Below are 11,814 nucleotides of genomic sequence, written 5' to 3' on the forward strand. Positions count from 1 at the left end.
CGGGAAATTTATTGGTATGATTGCCCCAAAGGCAGTGGCGAAGTCAAGTTGTAGCTATGTGAGTGAATTGTAAAAAAGCATGGAGATTGAAGGATAGGGTTGTAGAAACCACGCTTCTACATAAGTCTGAGGCTATTTAAAAAAACAATCAACATTGAAGGCTAGGGACACGCCTCAGATTCCGTAAAAGTGTGGTTTCTACAAGCGTAGCCTTCAGTGTTGTTGGTTTTTGCAATGAGCAGTGCTAGGCGTACGATGAATACTTGTACAACTTTATACGACACTACTCAGTGACCTCCGATCAAAACTCTGCATCAGCGGCATTCGTGGGATCACTGGGTCGGACTAGATCGTACATTTTAAAGTCGTACGCAAAGCAATTTCGTTTTGCAATTTACTCTAGCTGTGCAGTCTAGTGACTACACATGAATTTAGCAAACGGGAGAATCTCATGTATGCGTACACCACTCCTGATAAAAAAGGTTAAGAAAATTGACTACATACATCCACGTGACATCACAACGTCTGGATGTTGGTGCCGCCACTGCCTAAAGGATAATCTAGAGCCCCTGCAATCCAGAACATATGGGAGCGACTACAATAGAAAACGGGCCACAGGTGCAAAAATAGAAAAAACATGTCTGGGCCATCTGATCTTGAATGAAGGGCCCAGATTCTTCTGGATGGATCAGAACACACATGTACTACATTATTTGCACAAAACTCCTTCAATTCTACTCGTTTTGCTTTCATAATCATCTCCTCCTTCCTAGGCACGCATTAACCCAGACCCAAAATCCTCCAAGGCGGTGTAGCTGGGCGATAGCAAGAGCTTGCCGACGGTGGCGGCGTAGCTGAGCGATAGCAAAAGCCTGTCGACGGTGGCGGCGGGCCAGATCCGGTGCCTACCTGGGCGATTGCGCCCAGTGGAGGTCCAGATCCAGCACCCCGCCGTCTTGTCGCCGGCGTCCTGGCTGCCCTGGCAGACCTCCCCTGTGCGGACAAATGCTCTGCTCTGACGTCCTGCCCCGGCGGACCGTCTCCAAGGTACTCTTCTCGGGAAAACCTCCCGCATTGTTCACACGTCGCTCGCACCCCTCCGCCGTATGGGAACGTTGAAGAAGAAATCTTCAGTATTCAGGTATGCTTGCCTGTGAGGTTGCTACCAATTTTCTTAGTTAATTCTGTAGCATTTATTTAGGAAATCAATTTATGTTCAGCGTCCAGTCTCCAGTCTTCAGGTATGCTTGCCTGTGAGGTTGCTACCAGCACTTCTCCAGTCTCCAGTGTCAAGTCTCCAGGTCGTACCACTTTAGTATGCTATACATACGGAGAGCTAAAGAAAATTACTAAGGACGGAACATCCATCAATCCAACTGTATATGTATATTGCCAATGTATATGCTTATTCACCTCGTTTTATCATTCCAATGAAAAAAGCAAATGTGATAAATGTGAACTATAGTGCAGACTGTAGAATCTTAGTTTAGTATGTACTGACACTTTCATGTACCAAATTCAGTTAATTTGGAAAGACCTTTATTCGGTGTTGATTAGCATAACAAAAAACATAATGTTTACCTAATTGAAAATTTTGACTGGACAGCTAGTTCATGCCCATCTAGGATACGCTTGCTTTCAACTTGATATGGATAACAGGGATATCTTTCTGTATCGATGAACAGAAATATTAGTCACTGGACAAGCTTGCTATGCTTATACTAGATTTTCGAGCAGTTCTCTATCTTGAGATTTCATCATCTTCTCGGATATTTGTACATGTGAACAAACTAATCTCATCTACCTGTCAAATTACCTGCATGTAAAATGCTTGTATGCACAAAACCTTTTTTACCTTTTCTATGCAGAAAATAAGACTATTTTTCTGTGTATCTTTTTAATTTGCAACCCATTGCAGTCTTGGAATCTTTTTAATTTGCAACCTTAACATTGCAGTCCTAGAAAGGCAAGAATATTTTGTCATTACCTAATTTTCTGTTAATCCTTGTTTGATGTTTTTTGCTGAATTTTTGTTCGCAGCCGTGGAATCGGTCAATAGTGTTCAAAATCAAGATTTCAGTGATGCTACCTCATTTGCAGAGATTAATTCTCCAATGCTTCTCATTGATGATGTGATTACACCGAAAAAGAAACAAGCCCGCTCTCAGGAGGTACCAATGCTGGTCACATCTTGTTTTTACTTTGTGCTGCAGCATCAAGTTTTTACTTTTGTCATATCCGGTTTAGCGAAAGAACTTGAATTGCATTCTTAATTTTTCAATACATAGATGATCAGGATAAGAGAACATAATTTTCCTACTTCTTTCCTTGTAATGTAAACTATTTTCTACTTGTATTTGTAGATGCATGATGCTCTGACAAGCAGAAACATCAGGACTACAGACGGATGGAAGAAGCTATTATCAAAGTCTCCCCTTTCTAACAATTGAGAGTTTCTCTGCAAGATAAATTTAACTCTGTTCTTGATCATGCTTATGTGTGTGTCTGTGCTCAACTAAATCGTGTTTGCTTGCTGTGATCTCTCCCAGAACAAGAAGCTTGATGAGCAAGAAGTAGTAGAACTGGAGGGAAATGCTAGAGCTTTTCTATGATGTACCATCAAGATAGTAGAGCTTATCATTTTAAATAGCAATGTCTGTTGAGTGGTGACCATATTAGTCCTTAATACTCTGTCTTGCTAGCAGACGGCAAAGATCTGGCAGATGGCAAAGTAGCTGATTCCAGTAGTGTGTATGCTTGTGATATGCTCAATCTGGGATGGCCGAGTCGAATGTTTAGTTATGCTTCAAAGGGTGGGTTAATTTTTTCTATGCACTCGCATATTTGTGATACATATTGACATACTTTACAGTGACAATCATATTCAGCTTCTTTTTGCATAATTAGTGATGTGGTACAAGCCACTAATGTACTGAAATATGCATGGTTTTCATGAGGTCCAAATACGTGCAAAGATATTAAGTAGTATACAAACTAATAGGATATGGGGCTTCATGTCTGTCGTTGGACAAACTGAATGGAGAAGGAAATGAAATACTTCAGGTGGTTATTGCAAAAGTTCTGTTTTGTAACTAATTGCCAGTAGGGGGGTTTTCCTAAAATACACCTTAAGTGGCTGAGATCACTAGTAGAAAAAGGGTCAAATGTGAGACACATTAGTCCCGGTTTGTAACAGAACCGTCACTAATGTGTCCATTAGTGCCGGTTCCAACGGCTAGGCGGGAGGAGCTCTTTAGTACCGGTTCGTGGCAAACCATTAGCACCGGTTCGTGCCACGAACCGGCACTAAAGAAAGTAGTGGCAGGATGTTGTCGGAGTGGGGCCCTTCCAGCACCTTTAGTACCGGTTCGTGCCGTACCGGTTCGTGGCACGAACCGGTACTAAAGGTCGTCCTATATAAACCCTACGCCCACCCGCACTCTGTTCTTCCCCCTTTCCCCTCTCCCTCTCCCCTGTTCTTCCCTTCTTCCTCTCGAGTTCATCACAAAATTTGCCCCAAATTTGTCAAGATTTGCAGGCCCCCATCCATTCAAATGATCACCAAGGTTAGCAACTTTGTCCTTTCATCTCTCATTGCTAGATTAGCTCTTGCATTGGTTTATATAGTGATTAATTGTGGGTTTTAGTAATTTGGGAGGAATTATATGTGGTAGTATTTGATTTATATGCAATTTGAGGTCAAAATAACACTTAGTTTGCATATGTAGGTGTGGTTTACTTAGTGCCTTCTAAATCTCCGTCGTAACCACCGTCGATCGCCCGCACCGTCCCGTCGCCGGCACCACCTTGTGGTGAGCCTCTTGTTCATGAAATTTTATATAAAAAATTTATGTTTGTGTGATTTGGATATATAGTTACTCGTATAATAATTATCTTACCCGTACGTTGTTTGTTATACATAGTGCCATGGTTTTGATATCCGTCCCCGTCGGCCCTCGTCCTTGTTATGATTCGGATGTGGTATATTCTCTTTTAAAACTATTTGTTGCATTTCGTGTTTATGAAAAATTATGCCCATCAAGTTGACATAGATATTTTTATCTAGGAGGTATGTGAACCGGAAATTCTAACCGACCCTATTGTCGAGAGGTTAAATTTAGTTGAAAGAGAAAACGAGTACTTGAAAGAAAAATTGAAAAGAATTGAGGGGGAGAAGATGGAATTGGAGTTGCATGTTGCCGATGTCGTCGATGATCACAAGATCAAGATGGAGAAAATGCGCTTGAAGATTGGAAAGATTAGAAAATATGCCATCGATAGTGAGGCTTGGTATCATTATGCTGTTGGATCAATTGTTACCTTAGTTGCGATCTTGATCGCATTTGTTGTTGCATTTAAATGCTTTAGCTAGAGAGTTATTTGTTTGTTGCATTTAAGTGTTGTATGAACTTTATGTATGAACTTGTATTAATTTGGTCTATTCGGTGTTGCGTAATGAAGATGAGCCGGCAATGGATGACGATGACCGATGCTCTCCCTAGTTCATTGAGGGCGTGCATACTTTTCTGCTTGCGGCTGAGGCAAACAAGCGGGCGAATGGTTTTATGCCTTGTCCATGTGCTGGCTGTAAGAACGGTCGCAATTACTCTACGTCAAGAACCATTCACGTCCACCTGTTTGAGTCCGGTTTCATGCCCCACTATAATGTTTGGACCAAGCACGGAGAAAGAGGGGTTATGATGGAAGACAATGAAGAAGAGGACGACGACAGCTATCCTGGCCATGGGTTCCCTGAATACGATGATACAACAATGGGGGAAGAAGCTGAGCCGGTAATGCGGGAAGAAGCTGAGCCGGCAATGCGGGAAAAAGCTGAAGAAGAGGCATCAGATGAGCCCGCTGATGATCTAGGTCGGGCCATTGCCGATGCAAAGAGAAACTGCGCAAGTGATTTGGAGAAGAAGAAGTTGCAGCGCATGTTAGAGGATCACAAAAAATTGTTGTACCCAAATTGCGTAGGTGACAAGAAAAAGCTGGGCATCACACTGGAATTGCTGCAATGGAAGGCAGAGAATGGTGTATCTGACAAGGGATTTGGAAAGTTGCTGGTAATGATAAAGGATATGCTTCCAAAGGACAACGAATTGCCCGAGAGTATGTACGAAGCAAAGAAGGCTGTCTGCCCTCTAGGGTTAGAGGTGTAGAAGATACATGCATGCCCTAATGATTGCATCCTCTACCGCGGTGAGTACGAGGATTTGAACGCTTGCCCCGTATGTGGTGCATTGCGCTATAAGATCAGCCGCGATGACCCTGGTGATGTCGAGGGCGAGCGCCCCAGGAAGAAGATTCCTGCCAAGGTGATGTGGTATTCTCCTATAATACCACGATTGAAACATTTGTTCCAAAACAAAGAGCATGCCAAGGCGATGCGATGGCATAGAGAAGACCGTAAGAAAGAGGAAAGTTGAGAGTGCCCGCTGACGGGTCGCAGTGGAGAAAAATCGAAAGAAAGTACGGGAAGGAGTTTGCAGATGACGCAAGGAGCGTATGGTTTGGTCTAAGCATAGATGGCATTAATCCTTTTGGGGAGCAGAGCAGCAACCATAGCACCTGGCCTGTGACTCTATGTTTGTATAACCTTCCTCCTTGGTTGTGCATGAAGCGGAAGTTCATTATGATGCCAGTGCTCATCCAAGGCCCTAAGCAACCCGGCAACGACATTGATGTGTACCTAAGGCCATTAGTTGAAGAACTCTTACAACTGTGGAATGGAACAGGTGTACGTGCGTGGGATGAGCACATGGGGGAAGAATTTGACATAAAGGCGTTGCTGTTCGTGACCATCAATGATTGTCCTGCTCTCAGTAACCTTTCATGACAGACAAACAAGGGATACCGCGGATGCACGCACTGTTTGAATGATACCGACAGTATATATTTGAATAGTTGTAAGAAGAATGTGTACCTGGGACATCGTCGATTTCTTCCGAGCAGGCATCCCGTAAGAAAGAAAGGCAAGCATTTCAAAGGTGAGGCGTATCACCGGACGAAGCCTCGCCACCGTACTGGTGCTAATGTACATGATATGGTCAAGGATTTGAAGGTGATATTTGGAAAGGGTCCTGGCGGACAACCTGTTCCGAAGGACGCTGACGGACGCACACCCATGTGGAAGAAGAAATCTATATTTTGGGACCTGCCATATTGGAAAGACCTAGAGGTCCGCTCCGCAATCGACGTGATGCACGTGACGAACAATCTTTGCGTGACTCTGCTTGGCTTCTTGGGCGTGTATAGGAAGACAAAAGATACACCTGAGGCACGGGAGGACCAGCAACCTATGCACGGAGAAGACGGCATACATCAGGGTCATGCAAGCTACGCTCTTACCAAAGAAGAGAAGGAAATCTTCTTTGAATGCCTGCTCAGTATTAAGGTACCGTCTGGCTTCTCATCGAATATAAAGGGAATAATAAACATGGCAGAGAAAAAGTTCCAGAACCTAAAGTCTCATGACTGCCACGTGATTATGACGCAACTGCTTCCGGTTGCATTGAGGGGGCTTCTACCGGAAAACGTTCGATTAGTCATTGTGAAGCTATGTGCATTTCTCAATGCAATCTCTCATAAGGTAATCGATCCAGAAATCATACCAAGGTTACAGAATGATTTGGTGCAATGTCTTGTCAGTTTTGAGTTGGTGTTCCCACCATCCTTCTTCAACATCATGACGCACGTCCTAGTTCACCTATGTGAAGAGATTAACGTTTTGGGTCCTGTATTTCTACACAATATGTTTCCCTTTGAGAGGTTCATGGGAGTCTTAAAGAAATATGTTCATAACCATGCTAGGCCAGAAGGAAGCATCTCCAAGGGCCATCAAAATGAGGAGGTCATTGAGTTTTGTATTGACTTTATTCCTGACCTTAAGCCGATTGGTGTTCCTGAATCGCGACATAAGGGCAGACTGGATGGAAAAAGCACGCTAGGAGGGGAACAAATAATATGTATGGACGGACATTCTCTCACTGAAGCACACTACACAGTTCTACAGAATTCCGCCTTGGTGGCTCCGTATATGGATCAACACAAGAATTTGATACGCTCCAAACACCCGGAGCGGTCTGATGACTGGATTACACGTGAACAAATCAGGAGTTTCGCCAGCTGGTTGCAGACACGTACCATGCATGACACCTCTATTGAAGATGACTTGTACTTGCTGTCCCAGTTACCATCTTCGAATATAATGACTTTCAAAGGGTACGAGATAAATGGTAATACATTTTACACGATTGCCCAAGATAAGAAGAGCACCAACCAAAACAGTGGTGTCCGCTTTGATGCAGAAACCGAGACGGGAAAGGAAACATATTATGGTTATATACATGACATATGGGAACTTGACTATCGACGTGGTTTAAAGGTCCCTTTGTTTCGGTGCAAATGGGTCAATATGACACGAGGCGGGGTAACGGAAGACCCGCAGTACGGAATGACAACAGTGGATCTCAACAATCTTGCGTATGCAGACGAACCATTCGTCCTAGCCAATGATGTGGCACAGGTTTTCTATATGAAGGACATGTCTACCAAGCCAAGAAAAAGAAAAGATATGGAAGCGAATGCATCGTACGATGAGCCAAAGCGGCACATAGTTCTTTCTGGGAAGAGAAACATCGTGGGAGTGGATGACAAGACAGACAAGTCAGAAGATTATGAAAAGTTTGATGAAATTGCTCCATTCACAGTGAATATTGACCCGAGCATCCCATTAAATGATGAAGATTTTCCATGGTTACGGCGCAAAGGGACACACGCGAAGAAAAAGTTTCACACCCAAAGATCTGGGATGTGATCGGCTTCACTATCATCATTTTCTTCTGTGTTTCACACCCAGAGGAGAATCTCTGTAATAGTTAGGGTAGTTATGTGTTTTGGGATTTGAAACGCGAAGAATTTTTATGTGCAAACAAATTCTTTCATGCCTTTACTGATTTTTAAAGTTAATTTATTCACAAACTAGTGATTCACACTAATTTCAAATAATTCAAAATTTAAACTATTCAAATTTGAAAACTACGGGCACTAACAGAAAGTTTGTAATTTTTTGTACCTAAAGCAAAAATATTCACAAAGAAACTCTAAATACACAAAAAAAACACAAAAATAAATAAAGCAAAAAAATAAAAAACCCACCTACTAGGCCAGAGCGGCCTGCATACGACTAGAAACCCAACCTGTCGTTGGGCCAGGATGCAGGCCCGCAAAGGCCAAGTGGGCCCACAGGACAGCAAAGAACATGTAGGCCCAGTAAGCCTGCTTTGGAGAGGAGCTCGAGAGAGCGACCGCACGGGGGTTTATAAACCAGTGTGGTCGCCCCTCGGCTAGCGAGGTGGGACTAAACTTGCTGCACCGCACCTGCGCCAGCGCACCCCCTTTAGTACCGGGTCGTGGCACAAACTGGTACTAAAGGGGGGGCCTTTAGTACCGGTTTGTGCCACCACCCGGTACTAAAGGGGGTCGCTTCCCGCCGCTTGGGCTGGCCAAAACAGGCCTTTAGTACCGGTTGGTGGCTCCAACCGGTATTAAAGGTGCCTTCTATATATACAACACTTTGAAAAATTTCATTCTCCCTCTTGTGACACCCCCAGAATTTGGCCTTGTTTTATTAAAGTAAAATTTTGCCAGGATTCAAAACTTTGAATTTTTGAGCTCCACTTTGTTTTTTTTAAACCTTTTTCTTCCCTGTTATGTTGAGTTTTTCCCAAAAAGAAAACTTTTCAAATATGTTATTGGACTTGTTTAACCTCTCAAGAAAAACTTTCCTTTTATCAGTATAACTAATTAAATAAATAAGTTGCTTGATCTTTATTTTCCTTGAAAATAGCTTTTCAAGGTTAAATGGCCATATTTGAACTACAACCATTTGATAAATTCACTTAAAATTTCCACAAAAATTTGGAGATGTCATGTGATGTTTTTAAATCACTTTTATGCAAAAATATATTTCATTCATGAAATATTTTGAGCCCTGCACTCAATTTTTCTTCTCTGGTTCAGAGTGCATTTTGCACTACAACCTATTTAAATATTCCTTTAAAACTTCTACCAAAATTAAGGGAGGTCAGTAGGAGCCTATTATTACTCTTTGAGCAAAAACCTATTTATGTTCTTTGAAAAATTTGAGTGAATCAACTTGATCTTCATTCTGGACCAACTTGTTGGTTTGTACAGCAACCACCATTCTAGTTGCTCCTATACCCTTAACTATTTCTCCTACTTGTAGTCCCCCATGTTAAACCCTTAAGTCCAGGAGCATGCACCATTTAGATCATTTTTGGTTCATGGAATAATGTCATTTATTTCCTGTCCAGAATTGAAGTTTTGTAAAACTTGCACTAACAAGTTTCTTCTTTTGATCAACTAACATCACCACTCTCTCTTTCATCCACAGAGACACTGATCTGGAGATTTTGGCCACTCCAAGAAATGCCTAAGTGCCCTTGGCATTTTGTCAAACACCTGGTGTGCATGGCCAGTTTTGACATGTTTTTGTCTTTGCATTGTGACCTTGCACCTCTGATCAAACCAGCATGTCCACTAGACTCCCCGTTCCTCCTAACCTAGGTCTGTTAATTGCCAGTCTCAACCAAGCTCTGTAGCATGCTCTGGCATTTTGTCGAGCACACCCAGTGCGTGCACTGGACGCGCCCAGAGCGCGCGTATTGCAGCCGCGCGCCCGAGTCGACACGCTGGCCCCCACGGCTTTGGCCCGCTCTGCAGCACCACGCCACGCGCTCCCCTCCTCGCAGCAACGCGCCAAGCAGCCCCCGCCGCGCCCGGCAGGCCAAGAGCTAGCCGCCGCCGCCGCCCGACAGCCCCTGCTCCGTTCAGCATCGCCCAAGCCACCCCGGCTCGCCACCTGGCCCCGGCACAGCCCGAGCTCATCCACACGGGTGTCCGCTAGCGTTCGTCGCCGCCACGTCGCCCTAGCTACAGAGAGGCGGTTCGCCGGAGAGCTTATCCCCACCGCCGCGGAACCGACCTCGGCGTGCTATAAATGGACACCCCGAGCCCCTCTGAGCACGCACGCGACCTCATGCTACCCCCATGGCGCTCCCCTGCCTCGCATTCGACCCGGGGAGGTCTTCTTCATCATCTCCGGCAACTCCTGCCGCCGCCATCGCCCCGGCCAATCCAGCACCTCCAGTACCTCCCCCTCTCCGTTCTCTCCACCAAGAACTTCCTCATTCCCCTGTGAACCCAACCCCCTACTTAATTTTGATCGGGAGCCGTCGCCGCCAACAAATCACTTTGCCACCGAAGCTTCCCTCCGCCGTGGAGCTCGCCGCCGGTGATTTACTCCTTCCCCAGCAACCCTACGACCACTGGGAGAACCGCCCCAGCCGTGCGGATCCATCCCCACCCTCGGGGGCCCGCGAGGAGCAGCCAAACGCCGGCGACGATCGCCGGAGCCCCGCTCTGCTCGGGCAGAGGAGGGAGACGACGCGCGGCGACTGGTCAAACCTGACCAGTGGGCCAGGCGGGCCCACTGTCGGTGACCCAGCTCCGCCTCCACGCGTTCAAGTGGAAGCGTAAAGACCCTAAGTACGTATCCCGTTTTCGAAGATGTATTCTGCCGAAACGTTTTCTTTTTCTATTTTATTTCAAAACAGATTTTGACCAAATCTTTGACTGGCTATAACTTTTTAAATATAAGTCCAAATGAGTTGATTCTTTTTCCTACCTTCCTCATATTTGATCTAGTTTATTTTAAGATTTATTTGAAAAAATTTCAAACAACTTTTTGGTTCTGTTTTTGAAATGTGTGTTAATTCAAATATATTTTCAAATAGGATTTTTGGGAGAGAGAAGAAACTTTCAAAAGTTTGGAGAGCACCCTGCCTTTCCACACATTGAAGGCAAGCATTCTGAACCCCGGCATAATAATTTTGGAGTGATCGTTGATGCATTTATAACACCACCGCATTTCGAAGGACTTGTTATTTCATGTGATATGATCATATGCATGGGTGCATGTTACTGATTTCCATGCTGTTGGTAATGGACACACTTGTGATGATAATCACCCTCATGAGCTTTACATGCATACCGGCAGGAAACCGGGAAGACCTATACCTTGGGTAGGTATGAGTTTGTCGCCGGTCTCCGTCGGGACGGTTCTGTCTGGTATAGCATGGTAAGGTGATATGAGTGGTGACTCTGTTTGATGAAATATATTTGTTATACTAATCATGCAGGGAATACTTGAACCTCCTGAGTCGATCGTAGATCTAGTCTTATTCCAGTAACCCCCATACTTGTTTCGTACTACCACTCGTCTCTACAGCAAGTAGAGTACGGTTCAGTAAGTTGTCAACCTCTTTCTAGCACACACCGTACAGAGAGGCCATGGTGGAAGATACTGGTTGTAACTGGTAGGCAGGCCACCTGGTCCGGGAGCATGGGTGTTTCCGGTTGGGACCGAGAGGGGAGGCCACCCCTTAGAGCGCGCGATATAAATTTGATCCCATGCTACGCGAGGTTGTAGCCTCCCCACTTAGAGTTTGCTTAACAGGTGTCGTGGGTGATTCCAGACACGTGTGTGATAAGCTGGTGTGTGCAAGTTAGGTGTGTTTTCAACAAAAAGACCGTAGACGGAATTAGTCCCGATGGACTAAAGAAATCCGTTACTCGTGGGCAAAGAGTACACCCTCTGCAGAGAATAAACCTATTCGAATAGCCGTGTCCATGGTTAAGGATTACAGTCTGGGATGGGTCAAGTGTCGGTCTTAGTGTCGGTCTTCGGAGGTGAAACTATTAATCCAGAAATGGAATTACTACTTG

At 44.6% G+C, this 11,814-nt stretch overlaps 1 long non-coding RNA gene across 1 annotated transcript; it reads left to right on the forward strand.

Annotated features, from left to right (window-relative positions):
- Positions 1 to 765: 765 nt before the first annotated feature.
- On the forward strand, positions 766 to 2,900 carry LOC119339138. The gene is made up of 3 exons (XR_005164156.1): positions 766 to 1,141; positions 2,041 to 2,171; positions 2,364 to 2,900. It is a non-coding gene; the product is annotated as an uncharacterized LOC119339138 (long non-coding RNA).
- The last annotated feature ends 8,914 nt before the right edge of the window (positions 2,901 to 11,814 follow it).

This window comes from Triticum dicoccoides, chromosome 7B (assembly GCF_002162155.2).
Source record: "Triticum dicoccoides isolate Atlit2015 ecotype Zavitan chromosome 7B, WEW_v2.0, whole genome shotgun sequence".
NCBI classification, from domain to species: domain Eukaryota; kingdom Viridiplantae; phylum Streptophyta; class Magnoliopsida; order Poales; family Poaceae; genus Triticum; species Triticum dicoccoides.